The 27,869-nt window shown below is 34.2% G+C and overlaps 1 protein-coding gene across 2 annotated transcripts in view; it reads right to left on the bottom strand.

Moving 5' to 3' along the window:
• Window positions 1-27,632, bottom strand: part of LOC129225931 (uncharacterized) — a 114,592-nt gene extending 86,960 nt beyond the window's left edge. The window contains exon 1 of one of the 2 annotated variants that reach the window (XM_054860472.1): window positions 27,390-27,632. The gene's annotated coding sequence lies outside the window, so the exon portion shown is untranslated. Of the gene's footprint in view, window positions 1-2,201; window positions 2,310-27,389 lie in introns of those variants that run through there. The other variant, XM_054860473.1, reaches the window with a different exon arrangement.
• Window positions 27,633-27,869: the final 237 nt, after the last annotated feature.

Genomic DNA, 27,869 nt, shown 5'->3' with positions numbered 1-27,869 from the left:
ACATGAATAAAATGTTTAAAAACGAGATGAATCTAGATTATTTCTATTAGCTTGGTTCGGATTAAAAAGTAGAAAAAAAAAAAAAAAAAAGACTTCTGTTTATAATACCCGAAAATTGCTGTTGCACTCTCAAATAGGTATTTATGTAAATTCTAAAGCGGCTAATAAAATTAAAAATAAAGACTTGAGAGGAGAACAGATGGTATGCATTTGAGCGAATAACTTTCTACCGCCTATATTTCTTCCCTAACTTTTTTTACTCAAATTTTTTTAACTGCTTTAGATTTAGCATAAATGTAAATACATAAAAAGCAACATATAAATATAACGATATGAAAAGCAATTTTATTTTTTGTGGGTTATAATTCAAGAAGTCTTTTTTTATTTTATTTCATACTTTTAGTGCAAAACCAAGTTAGTAAAAATAGCCTTTAAAATCTGACCACCGATGAGATTGAAAGTCAAACATCCAATTTACAGGCAGAAATGGAAGTATCTATTAGCTTTCAGGGATGCCAGCTTTTGTAGATGTGTGTCAGCCTCTAAATTAAGCAGTCACACTGAAATGAACGGAACACGCTCATCAGATATTTGACTTCCCCTTGATTTGGAAAGACAGGTTTTGACAAGAGAATGCTAGAAAATTTCACTTTAAATTAAAGGAAAAAGAAAAAAAAAGTTGAATTTTCCACAACATTAAAAAAATAAAAAATTCCTTGCTTTTGTTTTGTTTGACACAAGTATCGGAATAGGGTCACCCCTTTCCAAAGTATATGTAAGATACACCTCCCTCTCATTTCTTTAATACTAAAAAAATGTATATATATATATATATATATATATATATATATATATATATGTGTGTGTGTGTGTAAAAGAAGAACCCCCCCCCCCGAAAGTCGGGTCTAGCTACGCCCCTGCTATGGGGGGGGAAAGTACGAGAGGCTCCGCGGAAATTTTTGAAAAATGAATAGAAGTCAATCTCTCTCTCTCTCTCTCTCTTCGCTCCCCTCCAATTTTTCGAAATTCAGCATCCAAAAACGCGATTGTACACAACTTATGAAGATTTTTACGAGAAGGGGATTGTGGAGCTCTCCCCTGGAATTTTTTTCAAAATTTAAGTCCTAAAAACTTAAACAATACTCTGATATTGGAAGGAGAAGTTCAGAGGCTATTCCACTTAAATTTTTCTTAAGTCATGTTTAAAAAATCTAATTTTTGTAATATTAAATGAAAGCGGTTCGGAGGAACTTCCCCGAATATTTTTTGAAATTGAAGTCTAAAAAAACGCGATTGTAAGACCATATTTGGTAACATTAGGGCCGGCGATCTTTCGAAATTGAAGCTCCAAAAACGTAACTTAAGGTAATTTTTGAACGCAGTTCCAAACGATGTTGTTAGGTATTTGGGGGCTTTCCCTTTTAATTTTGAGAAATTGAAGGTCTGGAAACGAAAGTTGAGATGTTCCGTAATGCTTTTGGCGGGGGAGGGGTGGGAGGGGAGCAGACTAGGATTAGTAGCATTTTGAAGAATTTCTTAATTTCAGACTAGAAAATAGAAAAATATTATGGGAATAAGAAAAGAAATATAGGACGGGAGGGGAGTAGCAGATCAATTAGTTGTAATTATTGAAAATATTTTATTCAAAGATTTATTTTTAAAAGAAATTAAAGTTTTACTCCAACATCATAAGTTTTACCCCATACCCTAACAGAGAAAAAGCTTTCTTTACGTCGCTGAAATATGATGAAAAAAGTATGTCATTTAATTCATGAAACAAAAACGCTATCTGCTTTGCTCCCCCCCCCCCCCCCCAAAAAAAAAAAGTAAATTGAATTTCGTATTTTTGCTGTTTCAAGCAATGTTTTAACAAAGAATACTGAGGTAATAAAGGGTGAGTAAAAGAGAATAAAAAATATCTAAGGAGTTATAAAATTCAATAAAAAAGAAGAACTTCTGGAAAGGTAGTGGAATATTATTCCCTTATAACAAGGGTGTAGTTCACATGGGAGCTTACAGGAGCTTTGCATGTCTTTGCAGTTTTGTGAATTTTAACATTTTAGGTGAATTTCCGACTCTTTACATGGGAAAATTATTTTTGAAGACCAAAGGACCCCTACACTCTTTCAGTTAAAAATTAAGCTCTGTTGACAACTACCAGGAAAACCAAGAAGCACAGAGAAGTGAAAAAAAAAGCTTACCTTCAGCAAAAAAAGTTATTCCATCCCGAAATGTCAGAGCATTCAGCTAAACATATCAACAACAATGCGTGTCTCGTGTAAGCCGTTTCTGGCAAAAATGGCTTTTTTCACAAAAAAACCGCACTGTCGCGTCCTACAGAAGAAGTCTTCCTCCGACAATGTCCCCGTTATTTATGACCCTGCATAGAGGTACGTCGAATGTCATAACTCATAAATAACACGCGAGAGAACGCTCCTGGTTTGATGGCATGCGACGGAATGGCATTGTCAAGGTAAACATAGGGATTAAATAAATAGTCTTAATTTATACATGGGTTTAATCTCAAAAGAGAGTTGATTAAGTCTTCAATTTTTTTTACATGATTGAGGACTTAACTCATAATTAACACCAAAACTCATAAATAAAACAAGAGAGAACGCTGCTTGCATGATGGCATGCGAGATACGACGGAGTGGCATTGTCAAGGTAAACATAGGGATTAAATAAATACTTTTAATTTATGCATGGTTTCAATCTCCAAAACGGGGTTAATTAATTATTTTTTACATGATTGAAGACTTAATTAACTCATAGTTCTCGCAAACGCTTTAAATTTGGCTCCAAATTTCAGGAGATTTTTGCCCAACTTAAGGCGTATGCGCAAACGCTTTAAATTTGGCTTCAAATTTCAGGAGATTTTTGCATAACATAAGGCGTATGCGCAAGCGAAGAATCTTATGTAAAAGCCATTAAAAAAAAATTAGGTTCAAAATACGCTAGTATATATACTGACAATTTATGTCTGTTGCATTATGAAACAATACAAAAAAAAAAGATAATGTTATTACTTTTTGAAAATTTCAACTTTTAACATTTTTTCAAACTTTCAGCGTCATGCGCGAACTGAAAATGTCAACTTAGAAATCCCCCCCCCCCCAATTGAGGATACCAAACTACAACTTTTGAGGGGTAACGCGATTCCGAAATTTAAAAAAAAAATGATTTTTTTGAACCACTCTATTGTTTACGCTTGTGATTTACAGGGAATATTTTTGAAGACTAAAAATGTCTTAAATTTATTACTTTAAAGTAAACAAAATACATTTATACAACTTATAAATACAGGAAGTTGAATACAGTTTTAAATAAAGCTCTGAAAACGTACGATTAAAATGTTCTAACTTCTGTGACTAACATTCGAATTTTGTGCTCATTATTTCATGGTTGAGAATTTTGCACTTAATAGTTTTTTGACAACTTTATTTGCGATTCCCAGAAATATCTAACTTAAATCTTCATACTACATAAAAACCACAATCTAAATTACAGATTATTCGGCTTTTACGCTATCCCCGAAGTTATGAAAAATTGAACTCTCATGTAAGAGGAAAAGTCGTTATGATTCATTACCAAGCAACTTTTCTTCCTGCAACGTCTTAATCATTGCGTGATTCCAGGTTTCGTGATCACGGTTAAGGGTAAGCCATAGGAATTGTGATTGTCTATACAAAAGAAATAATCAATGAAAATGGCGTGGTTATGGATTAATGATTTATTTTATTCCATCGTTGTGCAGACAATAGTATCGAGAAAACGAGAGATAAAATTTACCTTTCGCAATAACCGCCACTTAAGTGCGATTATTGTCATTTATAAAGTTTAGTGCGATATAAAAATGATGAATCATATTTCTTTAAAAATGTGTGATATGTTTTCTATGTTAAATAAATAGCTTTGAATATTGGTTGTTTATTAGAGTAGATTAATGTAAACTCGTGAAGCGTTTTACTCTCTTTACATACATAATGTAAATAATGTTTTACAAATCTCAGTATTTATTTTCACGTTTTTTAAATTATGCTGATTAAACAAACTTTCAAATGTTAGGTATTAAACATTTATTATTCTCACGCCGTAAATCATTTGAAGGATTTAAAATGAATTATTAAAAATAAAAAAAAGACAGAAATCACACAGATTGATCACATACATTGATGTAAATGAACTAAAAAGGACCTATCATCTCTACATAGTATAAAATGAAATGTCCAAAAAGCGTCTGTGTGTTTGAACTCGCAAAACTCGAGAACTACCCGGCCGATTTCGCTGAAATTTTCACAATTTGTTCCTTTAAGTCCTGAGAAGGTTTGCAGACCAGTTCGAAAAAAAATCGATGAATAGTTCTTTTTTTATTCCAATTTAGGCCCAATTTTCACATAAATTCCCGAATATGGGGGTTAAAAATTACTCGCAATTAGTAATATTATATATCGTTGGAAAGGGAAGACTTTTCCGCGTTCTACGCAATTTGTTCCAACACTCTAACTTAATTGCGGCGGGAGTTATTTACGTTTTTAGCTCGAATTTGTTTAGGCTTAGCTGAAATTTAGGCACTACTTTCTTCATTAAATTTATCAATAAAAAGTGAATGAGTTGTCCTACAGTTTTCGTTTTGACACCATTGAAAAGAGCTACCTTTTTTACTCCAGATCTAACTCGACCTATGGTCGGAAGTTTAATTCTCTATCTCCATTAGAAAAAAAGTTACAAGCGAATTAAATGAAGTTCAAAAATCTGCTCTCTATTCAAGTTTTTGACCATTTTATTTTGCGTTTCCACGGTAACGCTTTTTGAATCCATTGTCTCTATCTTTCTCATTTTCAATTCTGAAACTTATTTTATTTTGTGTTTCCATAGTTACGCTTTTTAAATCCATCTTTCTCATTTTATTTTAATTTCTTAAAAGTACTTTAATATCAGTCATCATTGTTTGGAGTTGAAATTTTGCATGATGATTTTTTTTTCTTTTATTTATGCCTGATTGTTGAATATACGTCACTTGACACAATTTTTGTTTTCAAAATAGACCGGGCAAAGCCGGGCAACGCAGCTAGTTCTTTCATAATATGACTATTACGTGTTTTCTTTCCTCTGTCATATTTATTTATTTATTTATTTAATTTGATCAGTCTGAATTGTGTATTGATTTTACTTTATCAGTGACTCAGCGTTAGTTTTATTCACTTTTGGTTGGTAAATAGCTGTCAGGTGAGCCATTGATGTGTGTGACGAGTGGATCTTCGATCGCTTCGCGGTGTTTGGTTGATTCTCATCCTTTTTATATTACCTAAACGCACACCGTTCAGAATTAAGCTAATTTCTAGGTTGTAAAAATTATGTCTTTGGAAAAAAATAAGTATTATCGTCTGTTTTTTATTACACATGAAAAACGGCGTTTATTTTTTATTTATTTCTTCTATTCTTTTTTTTTTTATTCCTTAAGATTAGATAATCTTTCTACTTGTCTTTTTCTTTAATTATTTTTCTTTTTGGACACATTTGGAGTGTTATTTAACTTTAAATGGCTTAGATACGGTAACTATGCACGACTGTTCTTTAAATTATACTTAAATTTTCAGTTTATTCTGCCAAAGATGATTTGTAAGAATTTCTTTATATATTTTGAATTTTCATTTGCCAGCTTTAAACTAGTATAATCTTCAAGTGTCATTTTCTTAAAAATTAAAATTTCGAATATTTCTTATTACACGGGTAAAATATTTTTCGATGGTTACTTCTTTTATGATAGCATAACTATTAAAATACTGCTATTTATTAGTAGTCTTTTTGTATGAGATTTAGTGTAAATAAAAGAGCTTAAAAAGAATGAAAAATTTTACTTCTAATAACACTGAGTAATCAACTATACGTCATAGAAATTTGAAATGAGAAAATGTACGTAAAAAATTAAAAAGAACGTTGTTTTAAAACTTGCCTCCAAACCATTGAGGCAAAAACTTTGATTTGTCAGAAAAAAATTCAATTTTTTTAAAAAAGAATTTTAGTTTATCCATAACGAAGCTGTGAATGTTAAATTATCACACTCACGGAAACAAACATTCATTTTAACCATTATGTCTAACAAAGTACAAACATTTAAGTTCAATTCACATTTTTAAATACCAGATCCCCGAGAGTAATGAAACTTATAGATGTTTAAGCGATTATTTTAACTGGCTATGACAGTATGTCGTCGCCTAAAAGCAACAGTAGGATATCTTACTGTTACTCCTGGGATTAGATACTTACTGTTGCTCTGAGGCGACGATATGTCATTTCAGGCCATCAAAATTTATTACCTCAGCAGTTACCTTATAGTACTCACGACTCCGTTTTCAATCAATATTTTCATGACGAAAGCAAGTCCTTGCCCTGCTCAAAAAATAGCAACGAAAAAAATAATAATGTTTTGTGAGTATTTTGATGTAAAAACAATACTGCGAGGCAAAATTGTGCATTTAAAGAAAGAAATTTTTTAGATTCTAAATCCTAGTTTCGTAAGGCAAAAAAATATTCAGGCAAATATAGGTTTTTGTTCTTTGCAAAAGCAAAGTCATTCAAATCATGACATAAACGTAGTCCCTAAAAAAAGTTTTTCTTTCGCTAGCGAAGAAATTAAATCTGTTATATTTTTTTTTAAATAAGATTAACCGTTTAAAGCAAACTAAAAGCTTGAAATACAGTTTCATTTTTTTTAAATATGAGTCTATTGACCGCAAGTTTTGTGATTATTTCCTGTGACATTTTGACGAACGAAATTTTCAATTAACAGAATCGAAGATGTATCAACTTCACCCCACGCGGTCCTTTCCTAAAATAATTGAGGAAAGGGGAGCTTCATATGCATTTAGATAGACTTTTTGACTCTTCAAGTGCTCGAACCTCCGCGGGAATATCCAGTTTTGTTAATTAATTGCCACGAGGTTGCACTCAATTGACTTCTTGGTCTCTCTTCCTAGTGAATAGGTGTGGCAGGCAACTCGAATTATATAACTAATTTCAAATTCAGGATTTCCAACTCTTTCGTGCATTGAGACAATTTACACGCGGAATAGGGTAATGCATCAACCGCGGATAAGCGAATTCTGTGCAGATAAGGACTCCGTCACATGGGGCAACTCAGTTGAATCAACTTTCGAACGGGCGGTTATCCGCAGGGCCGCAGAGAGCCAAGGCGGGCCCCTTGTCAGTTGTGTCGTCGGGCCCCTCCGGTATTTCCCCCCCCCCCTCAAAAAAAAGAGAAGGAAAAAAAAGAAAAGAAAAGGGGGAAAGAAGAAAAAGGGGGGGGGGGGAGAAGAAAAAAGGGGAGAAAAAATCAAAACTGCTCACTAGAAAAACAATTAACTCTATTTTAAGTGCCACAACAGTAAATACCAAAAGAGTAAATTTTACTTAATCTTTACATTCTCTCTTATTCGGAGAGACTCCCCCCCCCCCCCCCCCAATTTTATTTCTTCCTTTCCTTTTCGTTCCTTCTTTTCTTTCGTTCTTTTTATTTGCTTCAGGGCCACCGCTCCCCCGCTCCCCCCCCCCCCAAGGCCCGGACTCCTAGTTTTCAACTAACTACCAAACGGCACGAACTTGAGGGTCACGGATCTGGACGAAATTCTTGATTTAGGTTAATTTCCACTAGATATGATCCCGGGTAAAGCGGTTTGACTGCATAGGCCCTAATTCAATCGTAATGGGGGTCCAAAGTTTCTAGTTTAGCTCCAGAAGAGCAATGGTTTTCCTTTGAACTAAACCTTTTTTCACTCTTTTCTTGATATTGCATTGCAGTATTGCTCAACTAAATGCATTCACCGTATCGAACAAATTTCAACGCCCCTATGCTGTGCTAACAAGAGACGCCACAGATGTTAAGAGAAAAAATATTGTGTCAAAGTTCCAAATCCCAAAGAAAACGCTATTGCTGCTCCGGAGCCAAACAAGCAAATTTAGACCCTCCTTGGTGCCTAACTAAAGCCTATGCACTCAAACTATTTTACCTAGCCTCATATCTAGTACGAATTAACCAATTAAATACAGAAATTTATTCAGTTTCGTGACTCGCAAGTTTTTGCCGTCTGAACCACACAGATTTGCAGGGTTCCAGAGAATTGCAATGGCGTTTTCATTTGAATTTGGAACTTTGGGACAATATGTACTCATTCAAGATATTCGACGTCTCTTGTCAGTACAAAAGAGGGGGGGGGAGATTTATTCTCTGTTGTGAATGCATTTAATTGGCTCATACTGCAATGCAATTACAAGAAAAGTGTAAAAAAAAAGTTAAATTTTAAAGGAAAGAAACACTGCTTTTCTGGACTCAAATAAAAACTTTGGACCAGCACTGTAGCCGAACTAGGGGCTATGCAGTCAAACCGCATTACCTGGGTTCATATCTAGTGGGAATTAACCAAAATCCAGAATTTCGTCCGGATCTGGGACCCTCAAGTTCGTACCGTTTGGTAGTAAGCGAACATGGCCTCTCGTCGGACCTGGTGATCAGGATGAAAAGTGGAGGAATCGCCCGGCATTCTTCACCCTCACACAACAGTCAACTCATCCGGCACACGTGCCGCTACCATTTTCACACCAATGAGTTGAGTCAACATTTTAGTTGATTCGACACATCGGGACATTGCAAACCATCCGCTCGACACACGAGCAAACTAGTAGACTCGACTCAGTTTTAACAGCGCTGTGGAGCAACTGCTCGAATAAATTCATCTTTTTAGAAGAAGAGTTCATTCAACTAAATTGTCGCGTGTGAAAACAACGAAAAACGCCAGTCAACTAGCTGACAGACAATTTTTTCTTGATTCAACTAACCACCTCTAGTGTAAAAGGCCTAACATTGGTTAACAATTTGTTACACAATTTCTACTGAGTTTCGATTTGTGATCGGTTTTACCGAACATTGGTATGCTCATTTCAAAACTGTAGTTTGTTTTCTTCTAAAATCTTTGTTCTTTCCTTATATATATTTTTTAATCCCCTACAGTTTGTGAATTGATTGCTTTTCTCCCTATGCAGCTTAAAAGCTTGACGTGATTTAAAAAATTAAAATAAAAAAAAAGATATTACTTTTGGACTCATAGGCTCAATAACAAGTCACAGATCAATTTTGGTGTTTAGCAGTTACAGCCAAAAATGATGCAGAAATTCCCCACAGCACCAACCCTTCCCCTTTCGCTCAAATCTCAAGTGTTTGGTGGATGTCTGTGCAATCATGTTATTCTCCTTATTAGGGACTGCTGAAGATAACTAGAACAAGAGGGACGACGCGAATGACAATATAACTGCTGCTCCGTGGGGTAATCTGGGGAATTATTGAAAATGTACAAAATACTGATATAAAAAAAGAGTCCTGATAGAAAAAAAAAGTTGAAATTTTCAATAATTTTAACCTTAAAAAAAGGCTTTATTAACAACTAGTGACCCCCGCACGGCTTTGCCCGTAGCAGAAAATTAAAAGGTCTTTTGGTTCGCCTGTACATTACAAATAATGTATGATGATTTTCTCGCCAATTGGCTTGCCCATGTTACGGTTCCACGTTATGATGACTTTGTAATTTATTCGTCCATCTTTTGATAATTTTGTTCGGGAAAATATTCTTAAAATTGGAATAGAAAAAAAACACAAAATCGAATTTTCGAAAAATCGTTTCGAGGTGTACACCCCCAGGTTACAAACTAATTCTGTGCCAAATTTCTCGAAAATCGGCAGAACGATCTAGGCGCTATGCGCGTCACAGAGATCCAGAGAGAGAGAGAGAGATCCGGACAGAGAGATATCCAAACAGAGAGACTTTCATCTTTATTATTAGTAAAGAATACCTTTGTTATAAGCAACTTTTCGTTTTCGAACTTCGTTATTTGCAGTTGAAGCATTACTTGTCACCAAGTAATGTCTGTACAAGCGCTTGCTTAGTATTCAGGATTGATGATCTAAAAATAAAGTTTACATTTGCTGGTCGTTAGAAGTAATTAAGAGGTACCGGGAAAATTAGGACTCTTATTCGATTTTTTCAGCGCGTAAAGAAAAGGAAAACGATTATTCCTTTTTCAAGTATGATTACTACTAACGCGATACATAAACTAAATTTTATAAAAAGAAATTATTTAACTGAAGTGGCAAAACAATGGCGTAAACTGCATTTGCTAATTAATTAGCACAGCAACAAGGTTTGTATAATGAAGCCGTGTAACCCTGAAAGTATAATGGGGCTTTGATTAGTAAAATTGGACCTTGATAGTGTTTACTTCTTTTTGGGGAGTTCAGTGAAAAAGGGACGGGTAATTGGAATACTTTCGCAAAACTACTAAGAAAGTTAACCTTCAGCGCCCATCACCTTTCCAATAAAAACGAGCTGATGTGTGCAACACATGACTTCTTTTTACTCCAATTTTAATGTAATTTTCCCATTATTGGCAATTTTAATGTGATTCAATAGTTTACTCTCTAAATATCACCACCAGTGGTTAAATTAAAACCAGATTTTAAAAAAAAATAGGCAAATTTGCCGCCAAGTTGGCGACAAGACTTGGCGACCAAAAGACTGGCGATATATCGCCAAGTTTCCGCCAAATTATAACACCACTTGAGTATACATCGAAATTAACAATGATTTCCCCCAAAAAGGGGCAAAAGACCCCTTTAGAAACACCCAAATGCAACCAAAAGGGGAGGCGCACAACTAGACCCCACTAGAAGTCTACGTACCAAATTTCAACTTTCTAGAACATACCGTTCTTGAGTTATGCGACATACATACGCATATCCGCACATACATACATACGTACATACGGAAGTCACGAGAAAAGTTGTTGTAATTAACTCGGGGAATGTTAAAATGGATGTTTCGGGTGTTTATGCCTTCTTAGGCACGTGTAGTCGGGTTGAAAAAAAAAACTCAACATTAATTCGGGGGTGAGCAAAATGGAAATTAAGGCCAAATTTTGAGTGAAAATGTTTTTGCGAATACAATACTTCCTTTTTTGTAAAAGGAAGTAAAAATGCAGTAAAGATTAACAAAGTGAAACAACAACTTATAAGAGCCACACTATATGCATAGTATGGTTTTAGATAATGGCAGTTCTTAACCTGAAGAAAAGTAAAATAACCTTGGCGCTTAGTGTGACTAAGTTGAAGGAAATTAAATTGGCGAAGACATAACTTAACGTAAAATGAGTAATGTAGATTATTGCCAAGGAGAAACAAAATGGAAATTAAAAAAAAAAATTGTTTATAATTTAATTAATAACTATTGTCTATGTAAAAGTACCTACAAACCCTAGTTTATTTATGAGGCTTTTTTATAGAGACTAATATAGAATCGTATTTTGAACCCGAATCTGAAATAATACATCTTAGCGTTATTGATCATTCCAAAGCACTTCTGTTAAATTTCTCTCGTTTAATTTTTTCTCTCATCCAGTCAAATGAAGTAACTTCAATCTAAGAAAGTATAGCAAAATTAGAGGATAGAAAAAAACGAGACCGAGAAAAGTCTTTAATTAATTTGTTCATACATGTTGGTTTTAAGTAGAGAGATAGTTAGGTTTTTTTCAATTTTCTTCAGTGCTTGAATAAACTCCTTGATATTTCTTTAGATGAGTAAAATTCCCTTTGAAGTAGTAAAATACACGAAAACAGTACTTTAATAGTGACGAAAAACAGGTTGAGATGGAAGATGGATGGAAGAGAAAGAAAAGATGCTCACAATTTTCATTTTTTTAACCTTCTGAATGTTTGGAATTTTGAATTTGAAAACTTTTAAAACCATTCAAATGCAATATTTAAAAATTCAAATCCCCCCCCCTTTTTTTTCAAGATGCAAAATTTTCATTTAAAATACAAAGCGTGAAAATACGCTTGACTAAGTTTTTGAGGCGTATTTTCGATTTTTAGTGCGTCAAATACGCCTGTAAAAGAGGCATTAGAAATATCTCTGATCAAAGTAATAGACGTTTAGTCTTTTAGATTAAGAGTTCCAAATTGGAAATTAATTGATTGGCAATGGAGTCGTTTCCAAAATTTTAAAAGTATTTTTTTCTGAAAAAGCATGATTAAAAACATAGGGTCTGACCATTTTTTAAATAATTTGTTTAAGTTTAATGTTAAAAAAAAATTACTGAAATTTGTGCGCTTTCATTGTTTACGCTTCTGTCGTGTGTCATCACAAATGATGAAATGCCATTTTGTGTTGCCAATCACAGAGCAAAATATTTAATTCACATCTTTACTGACGTGTATTGGCAACGATATGGTTGATAGTAAGCATAGAGCACAATTTTGATTTGCTTGTTGGTTATCATAACGTGGAAGGGGGGGGGGGGTAGAAAGATGCAGCAAAATGCATCATTTGTGACGTTATAAAGACCACGCCTTGTTTTCAAAATCGGACATTTTAAAAAATTTATTAAAAAATAACTGTTGGGAAAATGAAAGTATTTTCTGGGTCCATGTTTTTTTTTTTTTTTTTTTTTAACTCATTCTATCAATTTCAGTGACTAAAAGTAGTACTTTTAACTGAAGGAAACCACCCCATTTCAGACAATTCGTCTGCAAGCGAAAAGGATTTCAGTTCTTATTTTTAGCCATAATACATCTGTCCTCCGGAAATTTTCTCAGAAGACACATCCCAGTTTTAGGAATAAAAAAAAACAATTATTCATGGATAAGGGCGGCAATGACATTTGTTCTCCCACGTATTTTTCAAAAGGAATGAATACCAACAGTTGTTTGTACTACCAACCTTGAATCAGTGTTTTCCAAGAGTTTGAAACAACTTAGTAGATAATTTATCCCACGTTTGTTATGTATAGTAATTGCAATACCGGTATACTGAATACCGGTATTTCGAGCAATTTTGCGATTTCGTAATGCCGGTATTTGTTGAGGTAAACTACCGGTATTTTCGGTATTAGCTGAAAATAACAAATAGTTTCAGTTAAAGGATTTTCAATGTAACTTATTAAATATCTAGTTATATTTTTTTTAATATAATTGGATCGTTTCCCATTGTCGTTAGGTCCCATTGTTTTCAACATTATTTTATAGGACAGGTTGGGTAATGTGGGGTCGTTTCCAAAATTTTAAAAAGTATTTTTTTCCGAAAGAGCATGCTTAAAAACATAGGATCTGACCAGTTTTTAAATAATTTATTTAAGTTTAATATTTTTAAAAAATTACTTTAATCGGTGATCTTTTATTGTTTACATTTCTTGCGGATGACATCACAAATGATGAAATGCTATTCAATGTTGCCATTCACAGAACAAAATATTTAATTCGCAGCTTTATTCACGTGTATTGGCAACAATATGGTTGATAGCAAGCGTAGTGCGCCATTTTAATTAGCTGATTGATTATCATAACGTGGAAACGCAGTAGAAAGATGCGCCAAATTTCATCATTTGTGACGTCTAAAGACCACGCCTTGTTTGAAAATCGGACATTTTAAAAATTTAATTAAAAAAATAACTGTTGGGAAAATAAAAGTATTTTTTGCGTCCATGTTTTTCTTTTTTTTTTTTGCTTATTCTATCCATTTCAATGACATAAAGTAGTATTTTTGACTGAAGGAAACCACCCCATTATTTTTTCCATGATACAGAACCAAAATGAATCTATTGATATAAAAATTTGTCTTCAAAAGCACAAATTAAAAGAATATCTTTAAAAAAAAGTAGCGGAAAGATTACAAAATCCTATTGTCATTACTAGGTGGTGAGGTGAATCGCATTTTCGTGCGCTTTTGTGCACCCATGTTTCTATTTTTTCCAATTTCCCTTATCACTCGAAAGTTGTTTTCGAGTGCAATTTTAAATGCATTTGCCCTATGAACAATTTGCTCCAACCATCAATTGTAGTAATACTTTATGATTTCATTTTTAATAATTTGTCTCAACTGTTCTACTAAATTCTGACAAAAACTTTGGCTTATTATCATAACAAATGGTAAAGTGTTGTTACCAGCAGGGTTGTCCTATTTTTTCCACTCCGGAAAAAATCGCCGGAAAAAACCTGGAAAAAACCGTCCTGGACAAAATGTCATTTTGCTCATTTCGTTTACTTGATTAGTAAACTGAAATTTTGAGCTAAAAATTTGAAGTTTGAAAATAATAAATAATTATATAGATTTTTCCTATTCAAGTAATATTTTAATATAAAAATAGCATACATAAATCTGTATATAAACAATTGGTGGTAAATATTTTAAAGTGAAAAAAAAAGTAAGATCAGTTGAAGATTATGTAAGTAGGACTCGACCGATGCATCGGCCTGGCCGATGCATCGGCGCCGATGGTTCAACAATTTAGCCATCGGCATCGGCATCGGCGGCCGATGCTAACTTGCAGGAAACATCGGCCCATCGGCCTTAAAATACATCGAAAAGCCGATGGAATTGGCCGATGTTTTTGAGAGAAAAAAAAAGGACCAATGCTGTTTTACTTTTTAATACATAAGAAAGGGAGTTATTGTTTTCTTATAAAATTTTTTACTTGAATTTCAGTATGAATTTCTATTTTAGTCACCCCTGAAGGAATTTTTAATTTTGCATTCAGGTACAAACAAGTTAATTATTGCGTTGTTTCTTGCAGCTGGATGTACGTATATATCTCTCATAAGTCATAACTCAAAAATGGGTTAGCTGTAGAAGGTTAAATTCTCACATGTGGGGTGTGCGTACGTTCCAGTTGTGCACTTCCCTTTTGTTTTCGATCGGGTGCTCTGAAAAGCCAGTTTACTCATTTTTTGTGGCTATTAATTACATATTTCATCATTTGGTGATATATTGCCGAATTGGAGAACATGGAAACAAATATGAGATGGCAAAACCGGTTTTTGGGTCATTTTGTTAGATTCCCGTTGAACCGAGGGTAATTTTTAATCTTTTTGATATTTGTAATAGGAATCACAGTAATGCAGTCTTTTCTGTATCGCTTCGGTGGAGTTACAAGTTTGGGGCCCGTTGAAATACATTTTGGAGCCCTATTTCTCTATCACAGAAGTTGTAAAACATTTATCATAAGCATTTTTGTAACTCCAACGGTGCCCCTATGGTTATGGGGCCTCTCGCGCAATTTCAACATTTGCTAAATTTTAAATCCGCCCCTGCACGTCAAAACAAACTCGGGTGCAAGTTTTAAAAGGTTTTTTCTGGCCATGTTTATGATTATTTTGAACTCTATTTTTTACGACTATTTTTTCAATTTCCGAGAACACTTGTGTGCCCCTCCTCCCACTCCCTCAATTTCTGAAATTAAACTCTAGTTGTACTTCTGAGTTGTTTAAAACTAACACCATTCATAAAATTAGAGATTTGTTTTTCAAACTTTATCTATTGTTTAGAAAGAATTTAGAGCATTAATGTAAGAAATTGATTAAAGACGTTTTGAATGGTGACATAATTCGGAAATCAAAGGGACTTTTGAATTTTTTCTTCAGAAGTGTTGAAGTAGATTCAGAAACTCTTCCGAGGCGTTGGTGGTAGCGGTTCTGTACTAAAAAAATGAGGCCGAAGTTGGGGCCGAAGTGTGAGTTACTCCAAAATCAGAGGGTGACCCCCCCCCCAAACCCTCCCTCGTCGTTTCAAGCATTTCTTAAATATTTAGCGATTATTTATTTTGGTCAAGAAATGTCATTTTGCGTATTTCTCATACTTGTTTCACCTATATTTCGTAATGCGCCATCTTTTTTGCATCATTAATAGAGATCGATTTTTTTTTCTGTTGTAAGTAACTATTTTTATGTATTTATATAAAATCAATGACTAAGTTATTTTCGTTTTTTATAGAATAGTTTCAAGGATTTTCTATTATGCAATTTTTTAAATTTCAGAAAATTATTGTTAAATTGAAAATTTTAATTTAAACTTGTTTGTAAAGCTTCATAAAAGATTAAACAATCAAATTGTTCAATACTATGTGCAAACAACAGATCAAGTATTATATTTATTCAGTTATTAACTTAATGCAAATATTGAGTTTGTTTATTGTAGCTGCGTTTTAAGAACCTCGCTCTTTTCATGGGTATTTCTTTTTTCAGCAAAACTTATGTCACTGTTATAGATTTTATGAATAATGCAAACTTTTCTATTCATAAATTTTAAATAAGTACAAAAATATTTCTATTATGATTTAATATTGTAATTTATCTGTTATCTTTTTCGTTTAATTTGATGACTAAAAAATGTCTACGTGCAATCTTTTCAATTTAATTGCGTAATTTGTTGACGGTTTCATAGTTTATTCTTTTCTCTTTTTTTTTTTTTTTTTTGAATGATTAAACAACATAATTTAATGTTTTTAAACTATTTTTAATGTACCTAAATCCATACATTATTACAATATTACTGAAATCTTAGTTATATGTTCAATTAAAAAAAAAATCAATAGGTTAATTAACAGTCTCTTTGTTTTTTTTCTTTCTTTCTTTCTTTTTTTTTTTTTTTTTGGCTGTTGTTCTTTCGCTTTCATCATACAGCTGTCAAAAAAGGAGAAGCATAACTACACCCTATACAATTCGTACGTAGTACGATCCAAAAGTTCGGGGACAAGCTGTATAAAACCTTACCCAGAATTGTTCACATTACCGAAGCACACTTCAACCACCTTCAAAAGGTCACCTTGAGGGATTATGTACTTCTGCCAGTGTTCATATAACTTTTGGAATCACTCCTGGGAGCCATTTTTCGCTACCTTCTTATGATGCAGCTTTATCTTCTCCTGACGGAAGAAAGTGGCGTCCATGCAAATGTTTTTTTTTGCTGGGAACAGGTAAAAGTCACACGGAGCTAAGTCCGACGAAACCTTATCTTATTTGTTTGTCATATCAGAGTATTGACCAATCGAACCGTGCATCCTCAACATGAAAGTTGCCTTCGTCCCCACGATGAATTTAAAGTAGCAGCGCAAGAGGCCTTTTAGGAGGTTGCGAAAAATGTCTTCCAGGAGTGCTTCTAAAAGCTATACGAATGTTGGCAGAAGTGCATAGTCGTCCAAGGCTATTTTGTAGATAGTTGTGCTTCTGTAATATGAACTATTCAGGGTAAGGTTTTATACAACTTGTCCTCGAACTTTTAGATCATACTACGCACGTATGAGTTTTCAACTTACTATTTCATAACGTTTTTGAGTGACGAAAATTTTCGCGCATGAAGACATCACAAGGGAATTTGCGATAATTAACTGAGGAGGCGTTCAAAATGAATATTTTGGTCATCTATATGTTCTTAGGTACATATGCATGTACAGATGTGCCGAAAAAACTTGTGAAGTTTAAATTGGGTGATCGTAAAATTTGATTTTTCTTTTTTTTTTTTTTTGTGATTACGATTCTTTATTCGTGGAAAGGAAGTTAAGTGAAATGAATCAGTGATCCTTTTAATCCCTGATAATCTTATCAATTTATTTCTTTTTGATTTTTTTTTTGCCATCGGCCAACGGCATCGGCCATCGGCCATCGGCAATCGGCCATTTGGAGGAAAACAATCGGCCATCGGCCGTCTTTGAACAATCGGCCAACAATCGGCATCGGCCCATCGGCCAAAAAATGCCATCGGTCGAGCCCTATATGTAAGTGTGTTAATAAATCAAATGAGTGTTAAAATAAATTATAATGCATGCAATAGTATTTATAAAACAAGCACATCAGCTGTAAATTTTATGATTCAGGATGCTGTTTGGCGTTCAAAGTTTACTTTCATTCGTCAATAGTCTTTACATCCAGAGTTGGGCAAATTTCAATTGCATGAACAATAAAAGATTAACAATTGATTAATTGAATAAACGTTACCACAACAACTAACAATTGATCAAATGTAATTGTGGAAAATTACAATTAACAATTGTCAATTAATTTGTGAATTTTAACTAAAACTAACTCTTAAAAAATTACTGGTTTTGTATAATATACTATGCAGGCGACAGGTCTACCTGGGACGTGGACGCTGGACGGGTACCATACTATTATCTATTTAAATAAACATGTAAGCAACTAATAAAAGATCAATGCTCAACAGTAACTTTATTACTAACAATAAATTATTTACTGCAGCATATGACTTTTCCCAAAAAATGTTATGGCTCCAGTGAAATTGCCTCAGAAAAGGTATATTTCAATTAAAAATTCAAAAACATTTTTTTTTCCTATTTTTTTTTTTTTTTTTTTTACTAATAAAAGTCTAAATAACATCTGAAAGAAATTTCAGAAATGTATCTTAATTATGTACATGAGTTTTTTTTGGAGCAATCACGATTGCTTATTGCTTTCATTTGACTGTTTTTGGCGTGCTATCATTTTTCCCACCGGCGCGGCGCCACCCTCTGCCAGCACCACCCGTCGCGGCGGCCGGCCTCACGATGTTGCTCCTCTAGCGAAAACAGTCTCCAGGTTGCGTCCATATCCTACACACACACGCATACATACACACATATACCCCTACACACATACACAAACACATACACACACGCATGCATAGACACCTACACATACACACAAATACACACAACTGCCCACACATTCATGCCTGCACACAGACACAAACACATATGCTTACACACACATACACATACCACGCCCCCACCCACACAAACACTCATACACACAACTACCCACACACTCATGACTGCACACAGACACAAACACACATGCCGACACACATACACATACCCCCCCCACACACACACACATACCCCCCCCCCACACACACACATACAAACACACACTCGTGATTGCGAAAAACATAATTTGAATTCAAGATGACAAAATTCAAATTAATTTTTATTTTTATTTTTTTTTTACAGAGCGGTCTCTGAGACCTCACGTCCCCTGTTACGCCCTTCTTTCTCACCTCCCCTGTTATGGGTTAAACTAAAACAATGATTTACACAAACTTAAAACACTTAATTAAAACATAAACATTTACGTGTGGAAAACGTTTGCCTAGATGAGACTATTAGGTAAATTACCGCTCATTAACCAGGGCTAAAGCAGAAATACATGAACTACACCGCCAGCTCAGTCATTTCCAGCCGAAGACTGCAGTTTCGTGCTTATTAGCACTCATCAGCCCAGCATAGGAAAGTGACTGAGCTGGAGATGGAAATGGTCCGTGCTAATTTTACATTAGCTACCAGTTTGTTTGGCCCTCTTGGCTTCCATAAGAGGTTTTCCATCTCCAGCTCAGTCAATTTCCTATGCCGGGCTGATGAGTGCTAATAAGCACGAAACTGCAGTCCTCGGCTGGAAATGACTGAGCTGGCGGTGTAGTTCATGTATTTCTGCTTTAGCCCTGGCTAATTAATGGGCGGTAATTTACTGAATATACCATGCCTTGCCATCAATTTTCGAGTTGAACCGAACCATTGCTTCGGTCACTCGTCTGGTCTGTGCTAATTTTACATTAGCTACCAGTTTGTTTGGCCCGCTTGACTTCCATAAGAGGTTTTCCATCTCCAGCTCAGTCACTTTAATATGCCTGGCTGATGAGTGCTAATAAGCACGAAACTGCAGTCCTCGGCTGGAAATGACTGAGCTGGCGGTGTAGTTCATGTAGATGAGACTAGTTCACGCGGCAATCAAGAAATCAGCACTGAACGAAAATACGAAATTGAATAATACTTTTGACTCTGTACCCTGCGCTGTACCTATTGATACATAAAATTAATTGTTAAGTTTTAATTGTTTCATAAAACAATTTAAAAATTTAATTGCAATGATTTTGATTGTGAGAAACGATTAACGTACATTAATCCAATTAAATTAATTGCAAAGTGCAATTAATTATTTAATTGCAATTAATTTAATTGCAATTGATTTAACTGCAATTACTTTTTAAATCAATTAACAAGGCAGTTGAAAAAATAATTGATTAATGCCCAACACTGATTACATCTAATGCGTAAAATGTCACACAAGCACAGGAGTACAATATCCCTACATGCCATAATCGGGCTATCGGTATATTGCACGTAGGCTTTGGCTATGTTTTGACGGTTCAACGTGTTTTGTTTAAGTTTATCAGTTAATTAGTACTGTCCATAGACTAATAATAAGAGTAGACCGAGCTTCCCCAGACTTGCTGATGAAAAAATTGGTTCATGGATACATCATGTAACTGGTGGAAGGCTCGGCGAAAACTTTGGCGGCATGGTTGCCAGCTGGCAGGATTATCTATAGTTTGGCACTCGACATGTATTTTAAGACGTAATGTGTTTTTATTATAATTTTTTTTCCTCAGGTGCAGAGATGATTGAACTGTTTTTCTTTTAGTTATGCATTATTTTGACATTAGTAATTGGTTTTTGATCGCAGTTTTCAGTAACTTTAATTTCATTCGGAACTACTACATCAGCGTTGGCGTAAACGTAATGGCGTAAACGTTTTGCGTTAACGCAAAAATGTACTAAACGGTATCTTAAATTGAAATTGTAGGTAAAAATCTTACCGTTTGCCGATTCTTTTTGGGCGCTTGCATCTTTAATTGCTTAGAGAGTTATTAAAATTGAATAAAGAAAATGCACAATACTATCTAAACGAAAAACTCACTATATTAACAAAATATTTACAACTTGGACTAACAAATTTACAAATCGGACTCCATAAAAGATCATTCTTCCGTGTTCCAACAATTCTATTTATTTTATTTCTCTCTCGCGTTGATCGTCTGCTACGATCAACGCCCGCTGTTGCTAAGATATCCACCAGTCACATGGTTTGGTTTATGAGCAGCAAAAGGGTTGCCATAGCTCGGTCTACTCTTATTATTAGTGTATGGTACTGTCAAATTAATCCAACCTTTAGAGATAACATATTCGATGATTGATTGCCATGCAAGCGCATATATTTTTAAAAAAAAGTAAAAGTTATTAAACACCGAGTTGTCAAATTAATACTACCACCGTCAAAAAGTTGCTGTGCTCAAAAAAAAAAAAAGTTACGCTTCTCAAAACGTTGTGGTTTTTTGATCGATGTATTAATTTCGAATATCGATGCCTTGTCATCGATATTGTAGTCTGGGGTTTCAAATCGTGCAATCAATTAGTGCCGTGCGGAGCGGTCAACCCACGCTTCCGGCTCAAAATATCGGAGACGTCCATTAAAAGGATAATTTTACAAAACGAAATTTCGTGAAGCCATGTACAAGGCCGTTTGCAATTTTGTCAAAAAGGTTTTATAACAGAAGCAAATAAACGCTTTCTGATAAATGGAAAGTAATAAAGGTAAACATTTCCCTAAATTAATGTTTCATTCCTGGTCCACAAAATTTCGTTTTCTTTTGATAAACTGTGTGTAAAAAATTCAAAAGGATGCGTTCAAATTGCACCTAATTCTCCATATCGAATGAAAAAAATCATAGCACACAAATTTCAATTAGAACGCTGGAACAGTAGCGTAAGCAGACTTCACTGCCCCTTCCGCTCCCCCCCCCAAAAAGATTTTTTGTTTATTTTTATTTTAACACAGTGTGATTTTTTTATAAAATGCGCCATCATGCCTCTGGCCCCCTCCACTCCCCCAATCCAAGCGCAGGGGTTGCGAGGGTTCTATGTACGTCTGGAACTGTTAACTTATTTTTGCTGTTAACACGATAAATTTCTAGAAACTACGCCAATTTTTTTTCACTGAAATGCTATTTTTAACCGTACTTTGTATAATTTCACGGATTTTACACAGCAATTAAAAAATTCACACCCATTGAATTATCTTTACTAATAATAAAGCTGAAAGTCTCTATGTCTGTCAGGATCTCTGTCTGTCAGGATCTCTGTGACACGCAAAGCGCCTAGACCGTTCGGCCGATTTTCATGAAATTTGGCACAAAGTTAGTTTGTAGCCTGGGGGTGTGCACATCGAAGCGATTTTTCGAAAATTCGATTTTGTTCCTTTTCTACTCCAATTTGGAGGACAAAATTATCATATTATGGACGAGTAAATTACGAAATTATCATAACGTGGAACCGTAACATGGGCACAAGCCAATTGACGAGAAAATTCACTACACATTATTTATAAATATACTGGCGAACCAAAAGACCTTTTAATTTTCTATTACGTGCGAAGCCGTGCGAGTACCACTAGTATAGATATAAAGCGCAAAACGCCGCCATATTCTTCTTTTCGTTCCTTGTTCTGGTCACATCAAACACTTTACATAAAAACATTCCAATCTTTGAAACAATTTCAGTGACAATAAATGTAAGAAACTGTCTGAAATTGCATTAGGTAAACTCGTAAACTAGAAAAAAAAAGTCGTGTTTAAGTTCATTTCTAAAGGTCACCGACTTTTAATTTGTTGCAATTTGTGAATTGATAACTAGGTAATAAGAAAGAGACAATAGGAGTGTACTTCAAGACTGAAAACAGGAATAATGAATTTCAAATTATCGTAATCGAAATAAAGATCATTATCTCAGAACAAAAGAATCCGAAAAATGATTTCACCGACTTATCAAAATACCAAGATAAGCAGCGTATGCAGAATATGTGATGCTCAAAATCAGTTACGATAAATAAGAACTAAATGTGATAAAAAAATCACCGGGAAAATTTCACGTGAAATTAAAATTAAACCAAATGAAAGGAACAGTGCTTTATTTTATACTAGCGGTACCCGCAGGCTTTGCCCGTAATAGAAAAATTAAAAGGTCTTTTGGTTCGCCTGTATCTTTACAAATAATGTATGGTACATTTTCTCGCCAATTGGCTTGAACTCAAGTTACAATTCCACGTTATGATAATTTTGTATCTCGCCAATTGGCTTGTGTCCATGTTACGGTTCCACGTTATGATAATTTCGCTATTTACTCGTCCATCTTATGATAGTTTTGTTCTTAAAATTGGAATAGAAAAGAACCACATCGAATTTTCGAAAAATCGCTTTGAGGTGCACACCCCCAAGCTACAAACTTTGTGCCAAATTTCATGAAAATCGGTCGAACGGTCTAGGAGCTATGCGCGTCACAGACATCCTCTGGACAGACTTTCATCTTTATTATTAGTAAAGACTAGTGGCACCCGCACGGCTTTGCCCGTAGTAAAAAATCAAAAGGTCATTTGGTTCGCCTGTATATTAAATAATAATGGATGATGAATTTCTCGCCAATATGCTATGTTAAATGGCTCATCCATGTTACAGTTCCACGTTATGATTATTTCGTAATTTACTATTCCACGTTATGATCATTTGCACGGAAAAAATTTTCTTAAAATTGGTATAGAAAAAGAACAAAATCGAATTTTTTAAAAAATCGCTTCGAGGTGCACACTCCTATACTACAAACTAACTTTGTGCCAAATTTCATGAAAAATCGGAGGAACGGTCTAGGCGCTATGCGTGTCACAGAGATCCTGACAGACAGAGATCCCGACGGACAGACTTTCAGCTTTATTATTAGTAAAAAAAAACACTTTTTACTAATAAATCAATACAAAAACGATTACAATACTGCCCTGGGCATCTACTAGCTCTCCGTTTTCATTCTTTTTTTTTTTTTTTTTTTAGAATCATGCTTTTTTTTGAATTTTGTTGGTTTCCGCCAAACATAAAACATGAAAATAAGTTCAAACTCCAATAACTTTGTAACTCGTTTCTATACGGCCATTAATCTGCCCACGACAGAATAGTAATAAGAGCTATTTCAGATGTTAAAATTATGCCTGTCTGCATCGCCCGGCTTTGCACGGTCTACCTCGAAAATAAAAGTTATGTGAAGTGAGGCGTGTTCAACAATCACGCTAAACTAAAAAAATTTTTTACAAAAATCAGTAAAATTTTGCGGCAGATTCCGGAAAAGTAATTAAAAAGGAAACAGTTTAAATCCCCCGATTGCAAGAAAAGCCTCAAAACAAAATCCAGAATTTTATTTGTTCATATACGAGAAAAAACTGGCAACAGATCTTTCTTCTCAGTGCTTTTCTTCACTCTACAAATTTCAATAAAAGAGTTGTTACGGAAAGTTGATATGAATAATAATTTGAATGGAGGAAGGCCTTCCAAAAATAGGGATTTTATATTGAAATCTAAGTATCATAATTAATATAGTTTTTAATTGATATCTCCGCTAATTATTATTGGAGTTGCCATGTTAAATAGCCAAACATAAAGACGGGATAAATACGAATCTATCGATATCTTGTTCGATGGTCAGTTTACTAGCGTTCAGGAGAAGTAACTCAAACATAGATAGATAGGTACATACGCTCAGTTTGTAATTATGTAAGATTATTGATTATGTTTAAACAAAATAGTGCTTAAGACTTGTTTATACATTTAAAGGTCTTTTAGTTCAAGGGTTTTATTTTAGTAATTTATTCCTTCTTTAATAAACATCATCATAGCTTTCTTGGAAACGATAAGAATTAGGGAACAACCATAAGACTAATAATAAAGCTCAAAGTCTCTCTGTCTGGATGTCTGTAGGATGTCTGTGACGCGCATAGCGCCTAGACCGTTCTGCCGATTATTATGAAATTTGGCACAAAATTAGTTTGTAGCAATGAGGGTGTGCACCTCGAAGTGATTTTTGGAAAATTCGATTTTGTTCTTTTTCTATTTCAATTTTAAGAACACTTTCGGAGCAAAAGTATCATAAGATGAACAAATAAATTACGAAATTATCATGACGTGGAATATGAGAGCGAATGAACATAGCCAATTGGAGAGAAATTCTTCATCCATTATTTGTAAATATACAGGCGAACCGAATGACCTTTTAATTTTCAACTATGGGCAAAGCCGTGCGGGTACCACTAGTGATAAATAATCACGGAGAAAATTTCATGAGCAATTAAAATTAAACAAATTATAACCTACATTATTATAAATTCTATGTTATTCATTTATCTACATTTTGCGTAGACTTGTGTCGATTAAAAGGTTTTCTCAATCGGTAATAATGATTTTAAACTACGTACAAACATTATAGCATACACAGTTTGCATATATTTCGAGCACGGTCAAATGGTTTCACTTCAGTAATTTACTTTTGCCTTTAATGTAAAATATTTTTTGTCTTGGAAATATCAAAAAAATATGCTAATCTTTTTGAATCTCACGCAGATGTATCAACTAAATATTAACTTAACAACGGTAACCCTGTGACAGTATAGCACTAAACTATGTGAGGAATTTAATATAATAGTTATCCAATACCAAAACTCTTTAATTAACTACTTTGCTCGTTTTGAATCCGAATTGAAAGAAGTTGACTTTTACTTCTTTAAAAATACTTCCTAATATTTATCATCGTTTGTTCGTCGGCAATCACTTTTCATCATTAAGTGCCATTATTTTGAAGTTCAGGCAAGGTGTGGCAGTGACTATTTTTATTTTTCTAATTTTTTCATGTGTCAAAGTAGGTCATGAGAAGTAAACATTCTGAAATTTTTAACCTTCCGAAAAAATTTTTTTCGCTTGTTAAGAATTCCCAAAGTTTGAGTTTTTGCAGCGCTTTTTAGAAAAATTCTAAAAGTCGCATTTCAGTGCCCTTTAGCTCTTTACAGAAACACCACCTCACGGTTATGTTTGTATTTATTGGTTGTACTGTATCTAGTGATGATGACTCCATAGTATCATAGTATTCATATATATATATATATATATATATATATATATATATATATATATATATATATATATATATATATATATATATATATATATATATATATATATATATATATATATATATACACACACATAGCCAGGTACCATAATATATAAAAGGTTTTTTTTCCTAGTGATGCTGTTTTGAGTTAATTGCGATCAAAAAAGCACAATTTTTGAAAATTTGAAAAATATCAGGGTATTTTTCTCCTACAAAAAGTTAAACCTCAAACAAATTTTGTGCCATTTACTCTCTTCATAGTATAAACTTTCAGTATATGTTACATTTTTTTCGGGGGGGGGGGTAGCTTTTTGGGGGAAATAACGCAGGTTAAACTTGCGCGAAAACGGATAAAATCCATACTTTGTGACCCCTTATCTGAAGAAAGTAACAACCCCCAACCAAAATAACTATGAAGTCATCATTACTAGATACAGTACAACCAATAAATATAAACATAACCTTGAGGTGGTGTTTCCGTAAAGAGTTATAGCGCACTGAAATGCTACTTTTAGAATTTTTCTAAAAAAAAACGCTGTAAAACCTCAAACTTTGGGATTTTTTTGACGAGCGAAAAAAATTTTTTGGAAGGCTAAAAATTTCAGGATGTTCACTTCTCATGACCTACTTTGACATACAAAAAAATTAAAATACTCAAAAATGGTCACAGCCAAAATTTCTTTTTTTGTCTGAATTTCAAAATAATGGCTCTTAAAGATTTTAAGTACGAGTAAGTTTTAGCAGAATATAAGTGCTATTTAAACAATCATGTAAACTAGGAAGAGAGATTCGAAGAAGATTATGATTGCGACTAAATTAATTACTTGAAGAGACAGCGAAAAAAAAAAGTCAAGGAACTTCTTCAACTACACCACATCATAGTCGCTCATCATGCATCAAAACTGGAAATTTGCTTTTTTTCTCTCACTGAGTGGAGGAAATTATGGAGAAAATAATAATTATCCTCATAATATAGTCTAAAATGGGATGAAGTTTCATAATGCTCTTTCCATCGTCTCGTTAGGTGTCGTATGCACAGGGGCGCCCTGATGGCGGAGTTCACGGGGGGGGGGGCTCTGTGACCATCCAAAAATTTCCTTTTCTGAAAATTATGCTGATGATTCGTCAAATTTGGGGGTATAATTGCAATACATATTGCAATTTTTAAATTCCCGAATGTCTATTTTCATTAGAAGTGCTTCAGCAAAATTGGGAGTTTTTCCGCCTTAACAAAAATTTTAGTTCGGAGTGCGCTTAAAACTAAAGAGAAGTTCCAATAAACCAAAGTTTTTTATTTGTGTTCGGAACTTAACTTTCAAATCACTGTTAAGATATTACCAATTTTTATGCGGTTGACCAATGCTACTATATTAGCCATATTAGAACTAATTATTTTTCAAATTTCATGTAAAACGATTGTTACATTATATAGGGAGATTTTCCCTAAATGCCTGTAGAGAAAAAAATTTCTCTTGTTAAAAAAAGTCACTCTTCTGAGTCTAAATATTTTAGGAATTTTTCTTCCACTTTATACCAAAATATACTACAGAACTGTTAAACATAAATAGAGCAGCTTAAAATAGAGAAATTGTGGCTCAAAGTTTCCCTGAATCACTATGGGAAAAAAAATCCCTTGCTAAAAAAAGTCACTCTTCTGAGTCTCAATGATCCACAAAGTGAAATTACTAAAAATACAATGACTTTATAGTCAGACATTACACTTTTAACTTATTTAACCTCAAATCCAACTTGAAACACAAACTTACCTGTTGATGAAAAGATGGCTATGCTGTCCGTAACGCTCCCAATAACATGTAGTTCACAGAATGAAAGTCCAAGTGCAGTTTTTAAAAAAGAAGTCACTTCGACAAGATGAGTATTCAATAAAATATTACCGACACTGAATTAATGAACACATAATTCAGGCATCTGGAGTGTGAGGAACTAACAGCGAACACATGGATGGGGCCGCGATATGTCTGTGTATAAACACGAAGCACCATGAGCGATGTGAAAAACCGTCTGCGGAATTTCAAGCGAACCGGCGAATGGCAGGAGGAAGTCACATGACCCATGACGTACGCTTCACGGTTCGTCTGTTTGGATGATCTCGGGTGAAAGAAACATAGCTTACAGTTCGGAGCGGTTTTTCGGTCTTCCGCTTCTATACACCTGTGTTAGCGTGTATTTCCTCGGGATACACGTGTATTAAAGTTTTCTACATAAGGCTATTTCAAAACGTATTT

This window comes from Uloborus diversus, chromosome 7 (genome assembly GCF_026930045.1).
Source record: "Uloborus diversus isolate 005 chromosome 7, Udiv.v.3.1, whole genome shotgun sequence".
In the NCBI taxonomy this organism is placed as follows: Eukaryota; Metazoa; Arthropoda; class Arachnida; order Araneae; family Uloboridae; genus Uloborus; species Uloborus diversus.
This window is presented reverse-complemented; position numbering and strand designations above follow the sequence as displayed.